General features: G+C 34.7%; 1 protein-coding gene and 2 pseudogenes across 1 annotated transcript in view; 2 read left to right on the forward strand and 1 right to left on the reverse strand.

The window, feature by feature from the left end:
- The window catches only part of PDE7B (phosphodiesterase 7B), a 276,538-nt gene that overhangs the window by 16,743 nt on the left and 240,684 nt on the right, over nucleotides 1-19,111 (forward strand). The gene's annotated exons all lie outside the window — the stretch shown is intronic.
- On the forward strand, nucleotides 120-238 carry LOC118607413 (annotated as a pseudogene).
- Nucleotides 17,220-17,338, reverse strand: LOC118604062 (annotated as a pseudogene).

Consider the following 19,111-nt stretch of genomic DNA (forward strand, 5'->3'; position numbering starts at 1 on the left):
AATGGAGAGACAGAGCTAAGAGCAAAAGCGATCTAGTGATCTACAAGTAAGTGGCAACTATTGTTCAACTTCCTTCGCTCTGTCACAAACTTCTAAATTTTTCTTGTCAAGAAACAACTGACTATAGCCATGCCATCCTGAACAAGCCTGATCCTATCTGATTTCGGAAGCTAAGCAGAGTCGGGCCTGGTTAGTACTTGGATGGGAGACCACCTAAGAAGACCAAGTGCTGTAGGCGCATAAAAAATAAGGGATTGTAAGCTGACGAGGTCCTTGTAATCTGTGAGGTCAACCAAGGGTTGCCTTGCCTTAAAAAAAAAAAAAAGAGAGAGAGAGAGTGAGAGAGAGAAAGAAAGAAAAGAAAGAAAACACACCTGAATTCCTAAACCACCCACAAACACAAAACAACATGACAAATGAAAGTACCTAAGAATGGAGGAGGTGATGTCTCCCCTATACTTTTATGTTCCCCTTGTCTTCAGGTTTTAGACTTGACATTTAAGTCCAAGAATATTCTCAAAATTTTTTTTTTTACTGAAATAATAGAGTGTCCTGTGACTATTTTTAATACAAAGTTTTCTTTTAGCCTAAATTATTTTTGAAGGATTCTTTAAAGATTTTTTAGTACAAAAAAAATCTGGGAATTTCACTAATTCTGGAAAAGAATAGATGCTTTAAAACAGTAATTTACTGACTATATGATCTAGACATATATGATTCATTTTAAAGGACATTATTTTCATCTTTGTCATGATTGTAAAAGTAATATAAACATGTAAATTATTGGGAAATATAAAAATGTAAAAATTGATAATCATGGTCAATGTTTTATATTAATAGGCATAGATATTTTTTATTAAAATTTTTACATTTTTAATTGCAAATATTTCAAATGTATGAAAAACTACAGAAAATGATTGGCAGACATCTTCATACCCAGTGCTTAGACAACTATAAAATCATTCAACGTATATTTATTGAAAACTGCTAAGCTAGACATTGTTCTACATACCTGCACATTCATCAGTGGACAAAATAGATAATGGGGTGAGGGACACAGAAAATAAATTAAATGCATGTATAAAAGATGATAGTGATAATTGTTATACGATAAAGGAGAGCAGGGAAGGTGATTGTGGAATGTTGGGGGTCTGGGCAGGAAAATGTAGAGTGCTTAAAAGGCCTTACTGAGCAGAAAATACCTGAAGGAGATGGGTGAACCACGAAGATACCTGGGGGAAAAGTGTCCTAGGCAGAAGGCACAGCCAGTGCAAATGCCCAGAGGTCAGAGTGTACCTGATGGATGGGGCCTCTCTACTACCTCTTTTTTTCTGTCTCATTAATTTCTCTCACTAACCCAGTGGTTTCCTTTTTCTTACTGATTTCAGTTTACTTTATTGCTGAATTTTAATCTTTCTTTCTTTCTAATTTCTATATTTCAAACTATAAGTTTCCTTCCCAGTACCTTTTCATTGAATATTATAATCTTTGAAACATGGTGTATTCATTGTGGTTTATTTCTAAATATTTTATAAATTTCATGATTTTTTTCCTATTCAGTAATTACTTAGGGTGGTTGTTTTAAATTTCTAAGTGTGGGAGGTGAAAAGGAGATTGTTCCCTTTTAGTATTGATTTCTAAATTTGATGCATTGTGTTTGGCGAATGATACTCATAAAATAATTCTTAGATATTTCAAGACTTGCTTTGTAGCTTAAGTTTCTAGTTAATGTGAAAAAAAAAAATCCATGTGAAAAAGAATACATTTTCTGTAATCGTCGAAACAGTGTTTATGTACAATCATCAGATCAAGCTTGTTAATTGTGTTGTCAAAATCATCTAGTCACTTACTAGTTTTTTGATTGTTGGATCAATGACTGCAATAAGTATGCTAAAATTTCCTGATCTAATTATGGATTTATGGATTTCTCCTTGTAATTCTTTCAGTTTTTGCTTTGTATATGTCTAGGTTTGTCTGGTAAGTGAATGCACATTCAAAATGATTATCTTCCTGGTAATTGTTACTTTCATTTCTGTTATAAAGCCTATTCCATCTAATATTAAAATATTATTAATACTAATAATATTTTTTCTGACATATCTTTTTTTATACTCATACTTTTAGCATTCCTGCAAGTACATATTGTTGCTGTGTCTTTTTAGATAACACATATCTGACTTTTAATTTTTAATTCAATTGTAGACTCTCTTTTAACTGTCGAGCTAAATCCATATACACATTACAATTTATGTATTCAATTTTACCTTTGGTTTTAACTATTCATTGTGCTTTTTTGTTACTTCTTATTTACTCCTTTTCTTTCTCCTGGATTGATTTAAGTTTTTAAATTCATTTTCTCTCTTTTGGTTTGGAGATTGGACATTTCATTTTTTATAGTTTCAGGATTACTCTTAAAATTTTAACATTCATACTAGAGTTAAAACATAAATAAGTTTATTTGTTTTTAATATCTCTCTCATACCCCAGAATAATATGAGGAACTTACTGATATCAGATTATGTCCACCCCCCAAAATGTGTTATTATTGTCTATATTTCAGCTTTGACTCATATTTCGACCTTGAGCTATTATCTTTTTGAATTTTTTATAGTAAATGCTTATTTAAATTTACCTGTAACTTTCGATATTACTCAACATTGTTTCCCATATCTCATTCTTTCTTTTTAGGTTCATGTTTTTTCTTTTAGGTCTATAAGTGGTAAATACTTTCAATGTTTAGACTGAAAAATATTTTTTAACCCCGACTCTTGAATGATGATTTAACAGGATATAGAATTCTCTATGTTTCAGTCGTTTTCTCTCAGCAATATGAGGATAATATTCACTGCATTTTAGTCTCTAATACTACTGTTAACAATGTTCTGTGATTCTAATTGCTATGACTTTGTGGTGAGCTGTCTTTTCTGGTCACTTTTAAGGGATTCTCTCTGTGTCTGTCAGGTCTTCTGCAAAGCACACTCCAGACAAAATTAGAACTACAAAGAATGACTTGGGGGAAATGGCCTAAGGGTAAAGGGCAAAGGGAGCAGGAGTGGATGGGGAGAAATTCAAACCACAGTGCAAGTCTGACTCTGGGGAAAAAAAGAGAGAAAGGAGTTTGGTGTAGGGAGAGGCTCAGTCTGCCCTGCAGCTCCACCAGCCTGAGGCAAGCATACAGCAATCTCTGAGGTAGAACTACCTGTTCGAAGAGTTTGGCATTGAGCCAGAAAGGCTCAGCTTTGGGCTGTCGTACCCCCATCACGTCTACTTTGGCCTGGAGCGGTCTGCGGGAGAGCTTGGCCCCAGCGTAAACACTGTTGCGGGTACTGAAGGTGCAGCAGCTGCAGGCTGTTGGCTACTTCTTGCATCCAGTTCTCTCTCGCAAAGACAGCTGAGGGCTGCCTCCCAGTCTTTCGTATTCTGCAGGCTCGCCGAAATATCTAGATTGATTTACTTTTATTTACCCTGCTTTATAATCTCATAGTTCTTCTATTCTATGTTTCACATATTTGATCAAATCTGATAAAATTCAGCCACACTTTCTTTGAAAATTGTGTCTACTATTCTTTCTCACTTTCTTGACCTTCTATTACATATATATGTTCGGGATTCTCATTCCATTATTCATTTTTGTAAAATATGTTTCCATATTAGTTATATCTTTATTTCACTGTACTTCATTGTAACAAATTTCCTTAGATTTCTCTTTCAGTTACCTAATTCTTTGAGTTATGTCTAAAAGGCTTTTGATCCACAGTTGAGTTTTCATTATCAATTATCTTATTTTTCATTTCTAGAAGATACGTTTGTTATTTTAAAAATTTGCCCATTCCTGTGTCAATGTCCATTCTGTCCATATAATTTTGATCCTTTTAATTTTTCTCTAGTAATGTTCAACCCACTCATTTTGTGGATTCTTGCAAATTGTTCTATTAACTTGTGTTCTGATTCTCCTGTCTACTGACTCCTACTTGATAAATTTTCTTTTTTATTGTATTTTTAAATCGGTTAGTTTACATTCAGCATAGATTTACTTTTTTTCATCTTGTACATGTTTTTTGTTTCCTTACAAATAGCGTCCTAGGAATTTTACTATTCTGGAACCAGTTCATACATTTTTTTTTTTTTTTTTTTTTTTTTGCATTTTACATTCTTATACCACTCAAATGCCAGGACCAAGTTTTGGTTTTCAGTTCATCTCGTGAGTTTTTTTTTTCTTCTTCTTCTTTGTGTAGGGCAAAGAAACTAACTTGCCATTTCTCTGGAATGATGAGCAAAGATCATCACTTTGTCTTCTGAATGCACATTAAAACCCCAATCCTATACCTAGGTCCTTAAAGTTATTAATATCTTTCTTAGTTTTGGTTTTCCTAAAAACAGATCCTGACACAAGGACTCAAGGGCATATAGACTTTGAGGGAGCTACACAGAATACCAGTAAGACAGAGGGGAAGCAAGTGGAAGGGTGATAAAGGAAACCAATAATAGAGTTTGTAAGCCAGCTATGGCAGTGGACAATTAAAGTGAGAAACTCTGGGATAGGGAGCAATATATGTGCCTCATAATTAACCCACCACAGATGGTGAGGGGAGCTGGTGTATCTATATACCATAACTGGGGAACTCATTGGCTGAAGGTTACTAGGGCTGGAGAAGGAGGAGATATTCTCTGACATTTCCAACATGCCACTGTGCAATCAGAGCAGACTTCCAGAGTTTTGGGGGGAAAAGCCCTAAGTTACAGAGATGTGGATCCTGGCCATTGAAAATCCACAGGAGCCCACAAAAAGGCCCAAGGGATGCAAACCAGTCTCAGCATCTGCTACAACATCCCATTGGTTGCCACGGTCCTCTCATGACTGAAACACCTGGATTAAAATGTCCTCTTTACTCTGATTCTTAGGGTCTTTCTTTGTTTTATGTTTAGCAAGATATTTACAACTTTTTTTAACATATTTTATGAAACTTTTATTTTTAATGTGTGTATAGTCGGAAAGAAGTCTACCAAGATCAGTTCTCCCGTTTCTGGAACTAATATTCCAAGATATTTTAATTTAATAAAATAATACTAAATATTCCATCATAACTTGCTCTTATATTTAAAATAACTGAATTTTTTCTATAACCAGAAAGTAGGTAGGTCTACCTCATTCTTTTAAATTTGTTTCTCCAAATTCTTGGAGCTATTTGTTTATTGAATTTCACAATTACAAAGAATATGATAGACATTATTTTACCTATATTCTTACATATTTATTGCTAGTATGTCTCTGGAATAAATTTCCAGTATTAGAACTTTTAGTAAATTTACATTTTAAAAAATATTATCTAATCCACTAAATTGGGTGAATTTTTTTTACCATTTTTATTCTCACCCATAGAAAATTAGTGTATCTTTTTTCCTTATCTTTACCAAAAATACATAATGTCAATCATTTGATTCTTTGATGATCTGAAAATTGAAAAGTGACAAGTTGCTTAATTTGTTTTCACTAATAATGAAAACAAATAGTTTTATATGTCCTGGTTATTGGTAGTCACTGGTATGTCTTTTGCTATTTTTATTGGCTTGTTTATTTTTTAAAATTGATTCATAAGAGCTTTTTTATATTATGAACACTAACCCTTTGTCATATATCTTGAATATATTTTTTGAAGTTTATATTTCATTTTTTGAATTTGTTTATTGTACTTTATTACCCATGTAAAATTTTATGTAATCAATTTCATCCATTTTTAACTTTGTGGCTTCTCATTTTCATATTATACTTTTAAAAAGCTTTCTATAATTATTAATTATAAAAAGAATTTAAACGGTTATTGAATGCTGACTGCGAACTGGGTATACTGTGGCATGAGTGAAAGGGACAAAGATGAATAAGAAGCCTTTTATTGCTTCAAAACGTATCATATTAAATATAAAATATTTTGTTCTGTGGAAGGAATGAAGTAAATAGACCTTTTCCCCTCTACAAACAAACAAGGAAACAGATAACAATTCTCCAAACTTGTGTATCTTTTTTTAAAGAAAAACTCAAACCAGTCAAAACATCAACACATATAGTAAATAATAATATTTAGAACTGATCAGCAAGAAAACCAGGCCTAGAACTCAAGGTCTGTTTACATACTGATACTGTGAGACTGTCAAACAGTGCCACTTCTTTATTAGCTGAGGCAAATTCTCCAGAACCTACAAAAAGAGGTTTTTTTTTTTTTTTGAAGTACACTTTTAAAAAATATTTAACCAAGACTCATCTTAGTAGCATTTTTAGACACCTACCATAATGACCAGATTTTGCTAACTGGTGATACAAGAGAATACTATTTAAGACACAATCCCTACCATTAAGGACATATAGTTGGAAAGGCAAAATATACATGAATGAAACAAAGAAAAGTTTGAAGGCAAATAGTGCAGGACAGACCCTGTGTATATATACACACACTGACAGCTTAGCAAAAGAATACTTAGTGGCCCTGGGACAATCAACAAGTATTCATACTAACTTAGTGTAGACATTCCTTAGGTTGTAACCTTTCAGATCATATTGACATTTGCTGACATAAAGGGCTTTCAGAAAGTGGAAAAGATATAAATACAAATAAAATGTTGTATGTTTAGAAGTATATAAAAACAGAAATATCTACCAAAAACGTAAAGAAATAAGCACAATCCAAAGTTGTTGTTGTTGTTGTTTTTCTTAATGTTAACATAGTTGTGCAGAACAGTGAGCAAGCCTTGAAGGCAGGTGCTTTAGAAAAATCACTCATCTTCGATTTGTAAAACTTCGCCCCACAACTCACATACTGACATTGCCGACACTCATCCCTCCTGTAAACATACCAGGCCTGACCCTCTTTAGCTTGAGTTACCTGTCACCAAAATGGGATTCAGAGGGAAGATCCAAAGAAAAAAACCTGGACTGCAGATCATCCACCAAACAGAAAATCTCAGGGAAGTCTCTGCTCTGGGCCATATACTTTGGAAGCAGAAATGTTTGTGTATAATTTAAAGTTTTATTAGTTTATTCATCTAACAAAACCTTATCAAATAAATACACACTTCCAGCAAAATGCCCATACGTTTAGGTGGATGGAGTCATGTCACTTCTTAACCAATTAAGGAAGGAAAATCTCAGGCAAGAGTATGATAAATTGAGATAATGAGTTGAATGTGTAGAACCAAGAAAAGCACTGCAGACATGCATAGTCTGATTGCTAGAATGAGGCTTCAGATTGGAAGTGGGAAAAGTGAAAGTAAAGTAGGATTGAAGGCAATGCTGGAGAGGACCTTCATGACTATGAAGACTTTAAATTTGTCTCTAGTCTTCTGTCCTGGAACTTAAGAAGAATATGGAGTTGATCTTCCACTGGCCCCTGAAGGTGAGGAAGGTAGAGAAAGTTAAAATCAAGATTCCTACAGAAAAGAAATCCTGCAGCAAAGGATATTTCAAAGACTTGAGCTGAATAATTCCCATTTGGGCCTGGTGAAGAGAGGGAGAGTAGCATTCAGGAAAGGAGGCAGGCAGGAAGAGGGCAGTCGTCTGGATGTTTTCTTTGCAATCTGGATAATACTAGAGCTCAGCAAATGAATAAACCAAACTAAAAGTTTGCTAATAGTTTCAATCTGAGAGATGCTGAAGAGGAAAACATTTTCTTTTCTTTTCCAGGCAAGAGTCATCTCAGGGTAAATCGCAGACCAGGTTTGGTGTTTGCATATTTACCTCAGTGTATTTCAGAGCCTAGGAAGTACAGAGGTCCCCCAGGGAGGGTATGCATCATTTGCTTTTATTGCATTTAAGTTTTGGAACATGCGAGTGGCCCGTGCTGTTTTATCAGGCTACATGGGGGGCATATCTTCGAGAGAGTCTGTGTTGTAATCACAGTGTTGTATAAAAGAAATAATAAGTTCAGTGCTGGAGTCCACATGCTAATACCCAGGTCCTGCAATATATTTTTATAACAAACACCTACTACAATGACCTATAAATCTAGAGCAGCCATGAGCCTACAGTCGGTAAAGTGCTATAAACTAATAAAGCCAATGTTTACTGTAAATAAGACAATTTGCATAGACAGCGAATTCAAATTTATTTGCAAGCCACTAGCTTCTCTGGAACTTTTCCTCTCTTTATGTTACATGGGATTCTACTTTAGAGGAACTCAAAGTATTTTAGATTGCAGTCATAATAATTGCATTGTGTAATTGAATTAATTACACAATTACACAATTATTTTTGTTATACATTGTTTAAAAACATTTGAAAAAAATTTGATAACAACTTTTAGGAAGACTTTTCTATCTTAACTTCTTCCTTCCTCCTCGATGCTTAAATTTGTAGGTTTAGAATAAGTAGACTCTATCATGTAGAGGTAAAATTTTCTTGCTATATTTTTGATTGTATACTTTGGTACCATTCCTCAAGTCAGATTTAAATTTGCAAGAAGTGATTGGACTTAGGATGAGAAGTAAGGCCAGCAGGAGCATTGGCCCTGATTTGTCTACAGGAATCACTCACAGCCTGTTAAGTGTAAGATTTGTGGCAAATTCTGTTGGGTGGCCACAGCATAGCAAGTTCTGGTTTATTAGAATGCAGGGTCACCACCTGGGAACAGAAACTTTTTAAAAAATTGTTTTATGCTTCCTCGAATTTCTTAGTGCTAAAATGTTCTATGTACTTCATATTTAAAAAAAAAAAAAAAAAGTCTTCACCTCAACTGAGAAAAGATTATTTTCAACTTGCCTTTTTTTCTACATTTCTCTTGCTTCCTGGCCACTTTTGTTGTTGTTGTTAGTTTCCCCTCAATATCAAATCATATTCCAAACTGTGTCTTTCAGTTTGCACATTCTCAGTTTCTCTCTTTCCTTTCATCCATCTTTCTGCCACTTTCCCTTAAGTATTTCCTCAATTTAAACCTTATTCAATAATAAATATACTTCACAGACTGAACAGATGGATTACAGGACTTTCCCCCTTAAGATTTCCTTGAGCAGCAAATTTCAATTCTCAGACAAAATAATGGTGATGATGATAATGATGACAAAGCATTCAATCCTCGCAAAGTGCCTACGCAGTTTTTAAAGCAGTTTTTGCACTGCATGCATGCCATGCTACTTCAGAAAGTAGGCTCCTTACCCCTCTTGATTTGTAATGTTTGTTTTGTTACCTACATCTGTTCTATAGTAAGAATGAAGATTATTCTCTAGCTCTATTTGAAACTTGCAATAACTGAAGGAGATCCCAATATTTTACAAGATGCTCAGTTGCTTGATATTTCCAATCATTATAAAGTCTTCCATTATACTGAGCTGAAATCCATGTCTGCCTTTCACTATAAGTACAACAGAGAATAAATGCACTATTCCTTTCACAGGCAGGCGTTCAGCCATTGCAAGACAAATCTCCTACTCTTTAGACTAAGCACCCTCAGTGACTCTGGGCATTTCTCAAATGTCAAGGCCCCTGCTGTTTATGGTTTCTTTGACCTGGTATACTCCAATTTGTCAAGTTTCTTCTTTAAATCTTGTCATTGATTTGGGGGAATGGATTGGTCATAAACAATTCATGACCACCATTAAAATATTAAAGTGTATCCTAAAAATGGTACCTTCTCCCCAAAGCCCTGTTAAGTACATGGCCCAAAAATGGGGGTTGCTGTCAGCAAAAGAAGCTGCTGCATCAGTTGGACATACACAAGGCATCTAACAGCTCTGCTGAAAGGTAACACTCAGCGCTTACAATTAGGCTTGAAAGCTGCCCAGTCCACATATATGTGTGTGTTTTCTGCTGCTCAAATAATAATAATTCAACAAAGCTAAATGAGACAGTGTTTCTTGATGTCTAATCTTTATTAATAAGGTATATTAATACTCCTAGGCCATCAAGTCATAAGAAAATAAAGCAAATTTCTCTGAAAAGTGATTTATAATTGTGTCTGCAAAATCTGATGATGTTTACTGCTTCAAATGTGAGCCTGTAATAGACAATGCTTTAGTCAATGGGGCAGTTATAGTGAAGGAGTTTTGTCAATGAGATCAATGAGAAACCTGCTTTATTCAAAGAATTTTCATCTAAGTGCTCACATGTGTCAGCCACTGAGTTAGGCTAAGTTCTCAGCCCTTGGACCAGACTCTTTTAGGATTTTAAATATGGGTCAAAATAAACAAGGAAAGTCCACATAGTCCCGGGTCACCAAATGTTCTCCGCTGAGACACAGAGCAATTGTTTCAGGCCTCTCTATCAGTGCTGAGGCCCCCTCCCATTTGGGTCCTGAACTCTGATGTACTCAGATCACCAAGGAAGCCAGTTCCTCATCAGCTCCCACACATTTACTGAGTTTGGGTGCCAATACTGTCCATGTGGAATAAATACAGGAACACCCCTATATATTCCATGGATACATACTAGCCTCATCATTTATTTAAACACTAGATATGATTAACATATTCCAGATTCACTACAGAAGTTGGATCCTTTGAGTAACCAGTTAATATGTATTGACTTTTCATAATTTTCAGAATTTTCCCAATTCTATATCATACAATGTTTTATAGGTTCCCTGGGCTCTCCACGCTCAAATTGGACCCTTCTTGTAATTTTTTTTAACCATGACCCTTGGATTTCATGTCAAAATCTGTACCCTAGTCCTGGTACTTTCTTAAGGTCACTAGCAGTCTACACACCAAATTCAGGAGCCCTTGTTGGGTTTTATTCTCTTTTACTGACTGTGGTGTATGATACTATTGACAGAGAGCAGTATTTCTGGAATCCTCTCTTCCTTATTCTTGGGGACGCTGTATTTCTAATCTTATCTGGTCAGCGATATTTATTGAACACTGTCTTATTCTACTGCCCTTTTTATGGTCCCTGAACTCAAATCCATTATTTTTTTTTTTTATTCTCTTCTTCTGAGCTGTTTTCCTAAGAGTCAAATTCATAAAATTACAGAAATTTTGAGTTAGAAGGGACTATAGTGACCAGTTAACCCAAGCAGCATTCCATAAATGAGAAGATTACACCCAGTAAAACTAAGCGTCTGCCCTAAGATCTTGCAGTTAGTCAGTGACAGAGCCCATACCGACTCATGCAAAAGTCAGAAGGATTTTCATCCTCTCTCTTCAACTTATGCAGAACCTGACTCAACATCTTCTGAAGCCCAGAGCCAACTCTCCTCTTGATTTTCTAGTTTTGTTATATTATTTCTGTTCTTCTCTATTTCAGAGACTAGATCTTAGCTACATTTGACATCTCCCAGTTTCTCATTTCTCCCTATCCTGAACCAAATATTTAAAAGGTCTATTAGAGCCTTTCTTTGTGAAACCTTAAGAATATACTTTATTTTTATTTTTATATTTTTCACTGCCACTACCTTGGCTCAGAGTTGAACCTGTGTAATGGCAATGCCTTTTTGACAGTCTTTCAGGCTTTGGTCTCTTCATCATCAATTTATTCTGTACTTCAATATTTAAAATATAATTTTTCCACATCAGTCTGTCAGAAAGCCAGTGCTTATATCCATTTATAAACAATTCTTTTAAAATGTTTGTAAGTATTCAGAAAAATAAAAGACAGCCCATTGGAGAGGCAGCATCTGTGACAAATGGAGAATACAGACATCCTGCCATGAGGTATAAAGGACCCTATATCAAGGAATTAGACTTTGAAGGTGGCGTGGGGGGAATGAGGTTATTTAGGGGAAAAGCTGACTTCTAGGAAGATTGTTTGGAAAGAGAACAAGATAAAATTTTAATAATCATATGTGATAACTAGAAGAAAGAATCTATATTCAGTCCACATCAAGTAATTGGCCAGGAGAAAACTCGTGATATATATATATATCCATATATCTAGATATATATTTAGATATATGGATATATTCTATATCCTTAGAATAGATTCTTGTCATTATTTCATTTATGGTAATTACAGGTATAAAATAAATGTAACTATCCTAGATTATTTAGAAACATAGAGCAAAGAAGCAAAATTAATGTCAACGGTGAAGTGTCGTAGCCTTGTTATTCAGTGTTTGTAAACCTTTTTTTCAGCTCTGTAATTCAGGATACCCAGAAGATAAATGTGATTAATATGATCTACTGCAAAGAACATATACTTAAAAACAAACAAACATAGCTACTATAAATATATCTAAAGTTGTGTGGTTTCGGAAAGTTAGGGAATTTTAATAAATATCCATTTCAGAGTATTTTTTTAATTATTCATCCTTCTCGGTTAGAGAAAATATGTCTGGAGGAGTCTTGGTATTCTTGAAGATAATTTAAATGCATTAATCCATTTATTACTTTATTTAGGCAAACGATATTCATTAGTACCTATTTTGAGCTAGCAATTCGGCTAGTATCAGGAAATACAGTAGTGAAAAGATAGTTCTTATTTTCATGGAGTTGAGAATCTGAGGAATAAGAATAATATTAATAATCATGCAAATAACTATTTGTTTACAACTGGGAAAAGTGTTTTAAATAGAAGCATATGTTTCAATCGGAGTGTTTAAGTGGGAAAACAAATAATAAATAAAGTAAAAAGTCTTTCTTGATAAATAGAAATTTTTTAAGCAGGGAAACCAAAGATATGTAGGAGTTGATCAGCTGAAGCAGGTCAGCTGATAACCTAGGTTATGTTATATTTTTCAGATTTTAGTCTAAAAGAAATGGGAGTCAACTAAAGGATTTAAAGTGTTTATGTGTAAAAAATTGGCAACATCACCATATTTTTATTTTAAATTTCTCTGACTTGTATGTGGAGAATAGATTTGTAGGAAAATTCTTGCAATCTACCTCGAATTATGGCTGTAATAGGTTGCGTGGAAAAGGGGATGGAAAGTAATTGACAGATTTGATGCGTAATTTGAAGGTAGAATTAGCAGAGATTGATGAACATTTGGGTGTGAATTTAACAAAGAAAAGATATCAAATATGACTCCAAGGTTTCTGGCTGAGCATACTGTATCATTTATTTTGATAGTGAATATAGAGGAGAATGAGAGGGAGAGGAGGAAGAATAAAGAAAGGGAGGGAGGGAGGGAGAGATAGATGGAGCGAGGGAGGAAGGAAAAAAGAACGAGATGGTCTTACAGAGAAGACTATAGTACCATCTAAAAAAGAAGATGTAGTACTCCTTCTTGACTAACCTACAGTGACGTAGTCCCTATATCCTATCCCTTTCATCCACCCCAGTTAATTTTACTATTTGTTTCTAATCTTCCTTTACTATACTAGCAATATGTTCTATTTGTTTTTGAACTAACTTCAGTTTGGAGCAGAACTTTCTTTCTGGATTTTGCCTGAGAATATAAATGGAATCTCTTCACTCAGTTCGATAATCCTCCATAGATCATGCCAATTTGTAGATTTTAAAAAACATCTTTAAGTTCTCTCAAGAAAACTGGTTCATTCTAGAGGAATCCTGAGGTTTGGATAATATAATCCGTTACCAGAGGCCTTAGGCCTATGGCAGAGAGTAGGTCTAAGCCGTGTCAGGCTTTGCTGAACCACTGCCAACCTGACCCGGAAGGACCCTGGCTCTGGGCCCATCCTGTCCAGCTTGCTCCAGCTGGAAGATCTTGCTTCTTTTTCATACCAAACTCAGAGTGTGAATAAGACAGGATACCATTTATATTCTTTTTTTACTGTATATTATACATGATTCACAATAGTTTATGAACTTTATCTGACAAAACAATGGCATTTTCAAGAATGAAGTTCTATTGTCAGAGATTTCTGAAGAAAAATAAGTTGGGTCGTGGAGGACAAGTCAAGAGCTTCCTTAGGAAACTGTTCTTTACTCTCTCATTTGTTAACATAGAAAGTTCTAAGCATCCCCTGTGGTGTCTGGAGCTGCAGACCTTTTGTGTGCTCACACATGCCAAAGGAGCAGATCAGAGCACTGCTACTGATTTGTTTCATTCTTCTGGTGAATGTAAATGATTCCTGCTCAGTGGGACTTGTCCTACTGGAGATAAAACAGAAGAAAAGAAATATGCATGGTTTCAAAGGTTCAACTTAACTCCACTGGTAACCCAGCATGACAATCAGTAAACCTGGCATTTTTAAGTACGCATAACCTCTCCAGGGGCTCAGCATCATTTACTTAAGAGTGTTAAAGATCTACAAAAATGAGCAGAAGGAGGAGAACATGGAGAAGGATCAAAGGAGGCAGCAACTACAAATTCACCTTTTTTTGTTGGTGTGAGATAAGTTGTGCTGAGTTCAGTAAAGCAAATATACAATTTTTAAGGGCCATGGAGGAAAGTGAGGAAATTACTACTATGAAAATCACCCTAGTCAGCTTAGTACTATGATATTTGGGCTGCTAATGCTCTACTAATACTTCTCTACTCATGTGCAACCCATTATCCAAGAAACTGCTTAAAGTGTTTACTCACATGTCATTTTTAAAAGTCAATAATATAAAAGAAAGGCGTATTTTAGTTTTCTGCGACTGTAAGCCATATGCCAACAAAGCCCTTGTTTCGCCTGCTCCCAGGAATCAGAGGGTTTCTGCTAAAAACAGTCTCGGGTTGTGCATGCGCGTGGAGTACCGTGCACCTTGGCTTTCTCAGGACACATTTCGTGGGTAATGCTAAATTTATAGGTGTCGCATATTTTCTCTTGATCCACACCGAAGAGCAGGGACATTCCTAATCTTTCTGCTAAGAGCTTAACTATAATATTGTGCTGTTCTGGGAAAACTGGATTTCAAAGCAGAAGCAATATTTATAACTTCAAGATGAGAACACAAAGAATAATTAAAAAATGATGGATGAAGAGAATTTGAAAGAGCGAGAGAGACTCATTAAAGTGCAAGTCTTTATGGATATGAGTGCACATAAAGTCATAGATCATGAAGACCAAATAAGAATGTGTATGCCAGACATTGAAATAGCCAGATAGTTTTATCATTTCTACCATGGGTTAAGAGTTTCATCTACATGTCTCATCAATAATTCTGGGGAAAACGAGGCAACTTTCAGAGAATTATAAATGTTACAAATGTATTATGATGAATTCAGACCAAAAGTGAGGCAAGCAATTCAAAGAACTTCTATTACGAGTTCTTAACCAGGGAGGGCCTTGCCACTATTTTCAGGAGAGAACTTTTCAAAATGTTCGTTTTGGGGATTCCACTGCCAGTCAGTTTTATTCATCTAGGTCTTACTGAAACTCATGCATACGAATTTTGAAATTTCCCCCAAGTGATATTGATGATAACCTTGGTTAAATAAAGAAAGTATTTTCTACTTTATAATTATATATCTGCCTCCTTTCCCGCTAAACTGGAAACTCTGAAAGGAGCCTGCCATGTCTACTTTGCTTTTTGCTATGCTTAGCACAGCTAGACTGTGAGCTCCAGAAGGAAAGACGGTGTGCTACTTTTGTTCATTATTGCAATTCCTCCTGCCCTCCCCACCTTCCTACTGCCGCCTCAGATAGAGGAGGACATGGTCTATGGTTGGTGCCCAAGAAATTTAATTTAAAAAATGAATACTAGGTATCTAATTATGTACACATGAATGGGAATTGATTTTTCTTTTTTTCTGTTATTATTATCTACCTAGTAAGTCCTCAAATGTTTGTTAAATGGAGATATTGAGTTTTGAAGGTATTTGTAAAAATCAGTCTTCTTACTTTATATTTATGTTCTCTTTTGGGACTTCTGTAAAATATAGCTTTGGTTCATACCAGACTTGATGAGAACAGCTCTATTGTACCAGTTTTCAGAAACATGGGAATTATATAACTAATCTGAAGTAACAAAACAAGCATATACAGTTGATACTATGGTTTAGGTACCATCCCAAATGGCATTATTGATAGATCATGCCTCACAGGACTAGCATAAACCTTTATTTTTATAACTGATGCATCAAAAAGCTATTTGACCCATATGGCTGACTTCTAAGGTCCTGTAATCCCAGTTCTATTATGAAGACATTCTTCTTATATGTTCTAGTAAAGTACATGATAGGAAATAAAAGCAGTTCTAACCTTTAAATAATTATTGCAGTCAATACTGACATAGTATCAGGTAAGAGTATATAATATCTAACCTCTTCCATGTTATTTGAATATCATTCACTGATAATTGAAAATAATCAGCAATGATAAAATCGATTGACATCAAATGTGAGTTGTTATTATAGGCCATCATCCAAGCTCATCTATAGAAGGTATAATTTGAAATGTTCAGCTAACCACCTTTGTATGAATTATAATAAGCTGTGTATTTCTCAAAATCTTTATTAAACCTGCCTGTGCTTTAGGTGCAGTATATTTATAAGTGGAATGTGTGCTTTGTTTCCATCACTATTGAACTTATGTTCCATAAAGTCTTTCTTATTCCCCCTCTACCTATGATCTTGCCCCTCTTTGGACCCATATAAATTGATCGTGTAGCTAGCTCACTTATGCACTTACCATGTTCTGTCTTCTTTAGACAATCTACCAAATTGTAAAAACCTGTAAGGATGAGTGTCCTTTGTACTCATCCCATGTCTCCTGCTATGACAAGCGCATAGCTGGTACACAATTATAGACTCTCTAAATTGCTAATCGGTTATCTAGAAATTAATAATGACAATATCTTCTTAATCCCCCCCCAAAATTACATCACTGTCACTGAAATAGAAAGAGAACATTTAACTTCAAATTCTTTTTAAAATAAATGTAATAAGCTGATTTAAAGTAGATCTTTTAAGTTGTCATGAAAGTCATTTATTCTAGTTAAAAACCCGATCTATTTATATATTAATGTATAATTTATATCACGCTTACTGCCAAAAATTAATCAAAGTGGCTGGTAAAATAATACCAATTATGGAAAATACTAAAATATTAGTAAAAAAATCAATCACAAAAAGTTTTATTACCAAGTTCACCTTGGTATTTTAAAATGTTTATAAGTCAAAATATTATCTCTATACCATAGAGTTTTGAGAAGTTATTTGTTACATATTTTAAGCTAGCTAATAGTTTATCATATAATTCTATTTTAAATATTGCATTTTATGTTCTTTTTCTTTTAATCTACATCATTAATTTACATTATTATTTTTTTATCTATTTATTTATTTATTTATTTATTTATTTATTTATTTATTTATTTATTTATTTTAGGCAAGACAATCTTTGGTTGACCTAACAGGTTGCAAGGACCCTGTCAGCTTACAATCCCTTATTTTCTTTAATTTTTTTTATGCATACAGCACCTGGCCTTCCTAGGTGGTCTCCCATCCAAGTCCTAACCAGGCCCAACCCTACTTAGCTCCCAAGATCGGATGGAATCGGGCTTGTTCAGGGTAGCATGGCCATAGACTATACTATCATTTTAAATGTTATGAACTATAGAGTGAATTTAAATGTATATATATTCAGGTGAAAAATACCTTAACTCCTGACTTCACATAAGTTTAAATATGGAGAATTCTAAGGAGTTGAAAAACCAGTGAAACACTTTAAGTTCTCAGCAAGGCCGCGATAACAAGAATTTATAACCTGTTCCTATTTCCCTTAAAAGATGGTATATGAGGTAAGAACCTTAAGGAAACAAGAAAGTTCTACTTTTAAGTGAGGAACATGAGACAAATGAAGACCCCAAGGACAAAAGCCTTTCGTATTATCTCTGACCCAATTGTAAGATTCCAATGAGCCCTGCAGAGTTAACCTGTCGAAAGGGCTTGTTTGACAAACTTAACTTTCCACCCACCTATGTTGAAATGTACAGAACTTGTCATTTAAATTAAAAATAAAACATTTGGACATACTACTATAAGATGGATCTCACTAAATATGGGAACATGTTTACCCAGGTGGGTTCAAACATAATTTCTACTCTGTGAAATAAGATTTCAATCTAGCTGGCAAAACTAAAAGTAGATTTTAGAGGTTTTTTTTTTAAAAAAAAATTTCTCAGAAAAAGAATTGTAGTTCATCTTTAAATATTAGATAATTTGATTTAATGCCTATTTGAGATAGGATTACAAAATAAAATTTTATTAATGAATACTCATTAAAATTGTGTAGGCAGTCAAATCAGATAAAGCAGACAAATCCTCTTTGTTCAATAAAGATGATCATATGATGATATCAAAGTAAAGGCATCAGATAAACTTTGTGGGTTTTTTTTTTTTTTTTGAGATTTAGGCTCTTAATTGACAATAACATAAAGTTTGCCCCTCAGCTTTTAGAAGGCGCACATGCAGGAAAAATTTTACGTCATCCAGAAAAAAAAAAAAAAACAACAATAAATGAGTAGAAATCCATTAATAATAATAACAAGCAGTAAAAGCTAAGAATTTCATGTCTAAAGTTAATGCTGTTTAATCAACCCCTGGAAAATAAAATCACATTTACTTTTAACGCACAAGATGAAGCCACTGCCAAATGTGAGACACATGATAATCCGGAACAGGGAGAGGAAGATCTGGTTGTAGACTAGAAAGAGACCTGGTATCCTATGTCCTTTCTCGAATAGCTGCCAACATTGCTGGACCCATGGGTAATGCAGTTACACTAGTACGGCCATTCTTGACCCAGAAAGCTCTTTATTCAATGTACTTTAAGTTCAATGCTGGTCTGCCTGTAAGAGTTTTAACATAGATCAGAATTCAGTGTGGTTGTAGGCTCCTCCAGGGCTATTATGGGCAAGGAGAGTTTGGGAATATTGGCTAAAAAGTACACTCATTGTAACTGAGAATGAAAATAAGGCATTATGAAAAAACTTAAAGCATTAGGACCAGGCAGAGCATTCTACTTTTAAATAATGTCTTCTGTTGCATACTGGGGAGGCTTGCTAAGCTGTTAGCTTTAGTGTACTTGGAGGGGCCAAGGAAAATAGGTAGTTAGTAAAAAGAATACAAGGGGTATTTTGGCAGAGAAAACATAGTCTTGTGTTTTGTACTTCCACTTCAAATACTCCCTTCAACTAACACTTGTTTCATCACCTTTCTTCCCTTACCCCATGGTCTCCTGAGTTTGCCCCAAGTGCTCCTTCTTGTTTCCTGCGAAATAGACAACTTGAGAATGTCTCACTCTTTCCACACATCTTTCTCTGCATCGAATACAATTCTATGTGACTAGCTTCAAAACT

Source organism: Rousettus aegyptiacus, unplaced genomic scaffold, assembly GCF_014176215.1.
Source record: "Rousettus aegyptiacus isolate mRouAeg1 unplaced genomic scaffold, mRouAeg1.p scaffold_m13_p_1, whole genome shotgun sequence".
Lineage (NCBI taxonomy): Eukaryota > Metazoa > Chordata > Mammalia > Chiroptera > Pteropodidae > Rousettus > Rousettus aegyptiacus.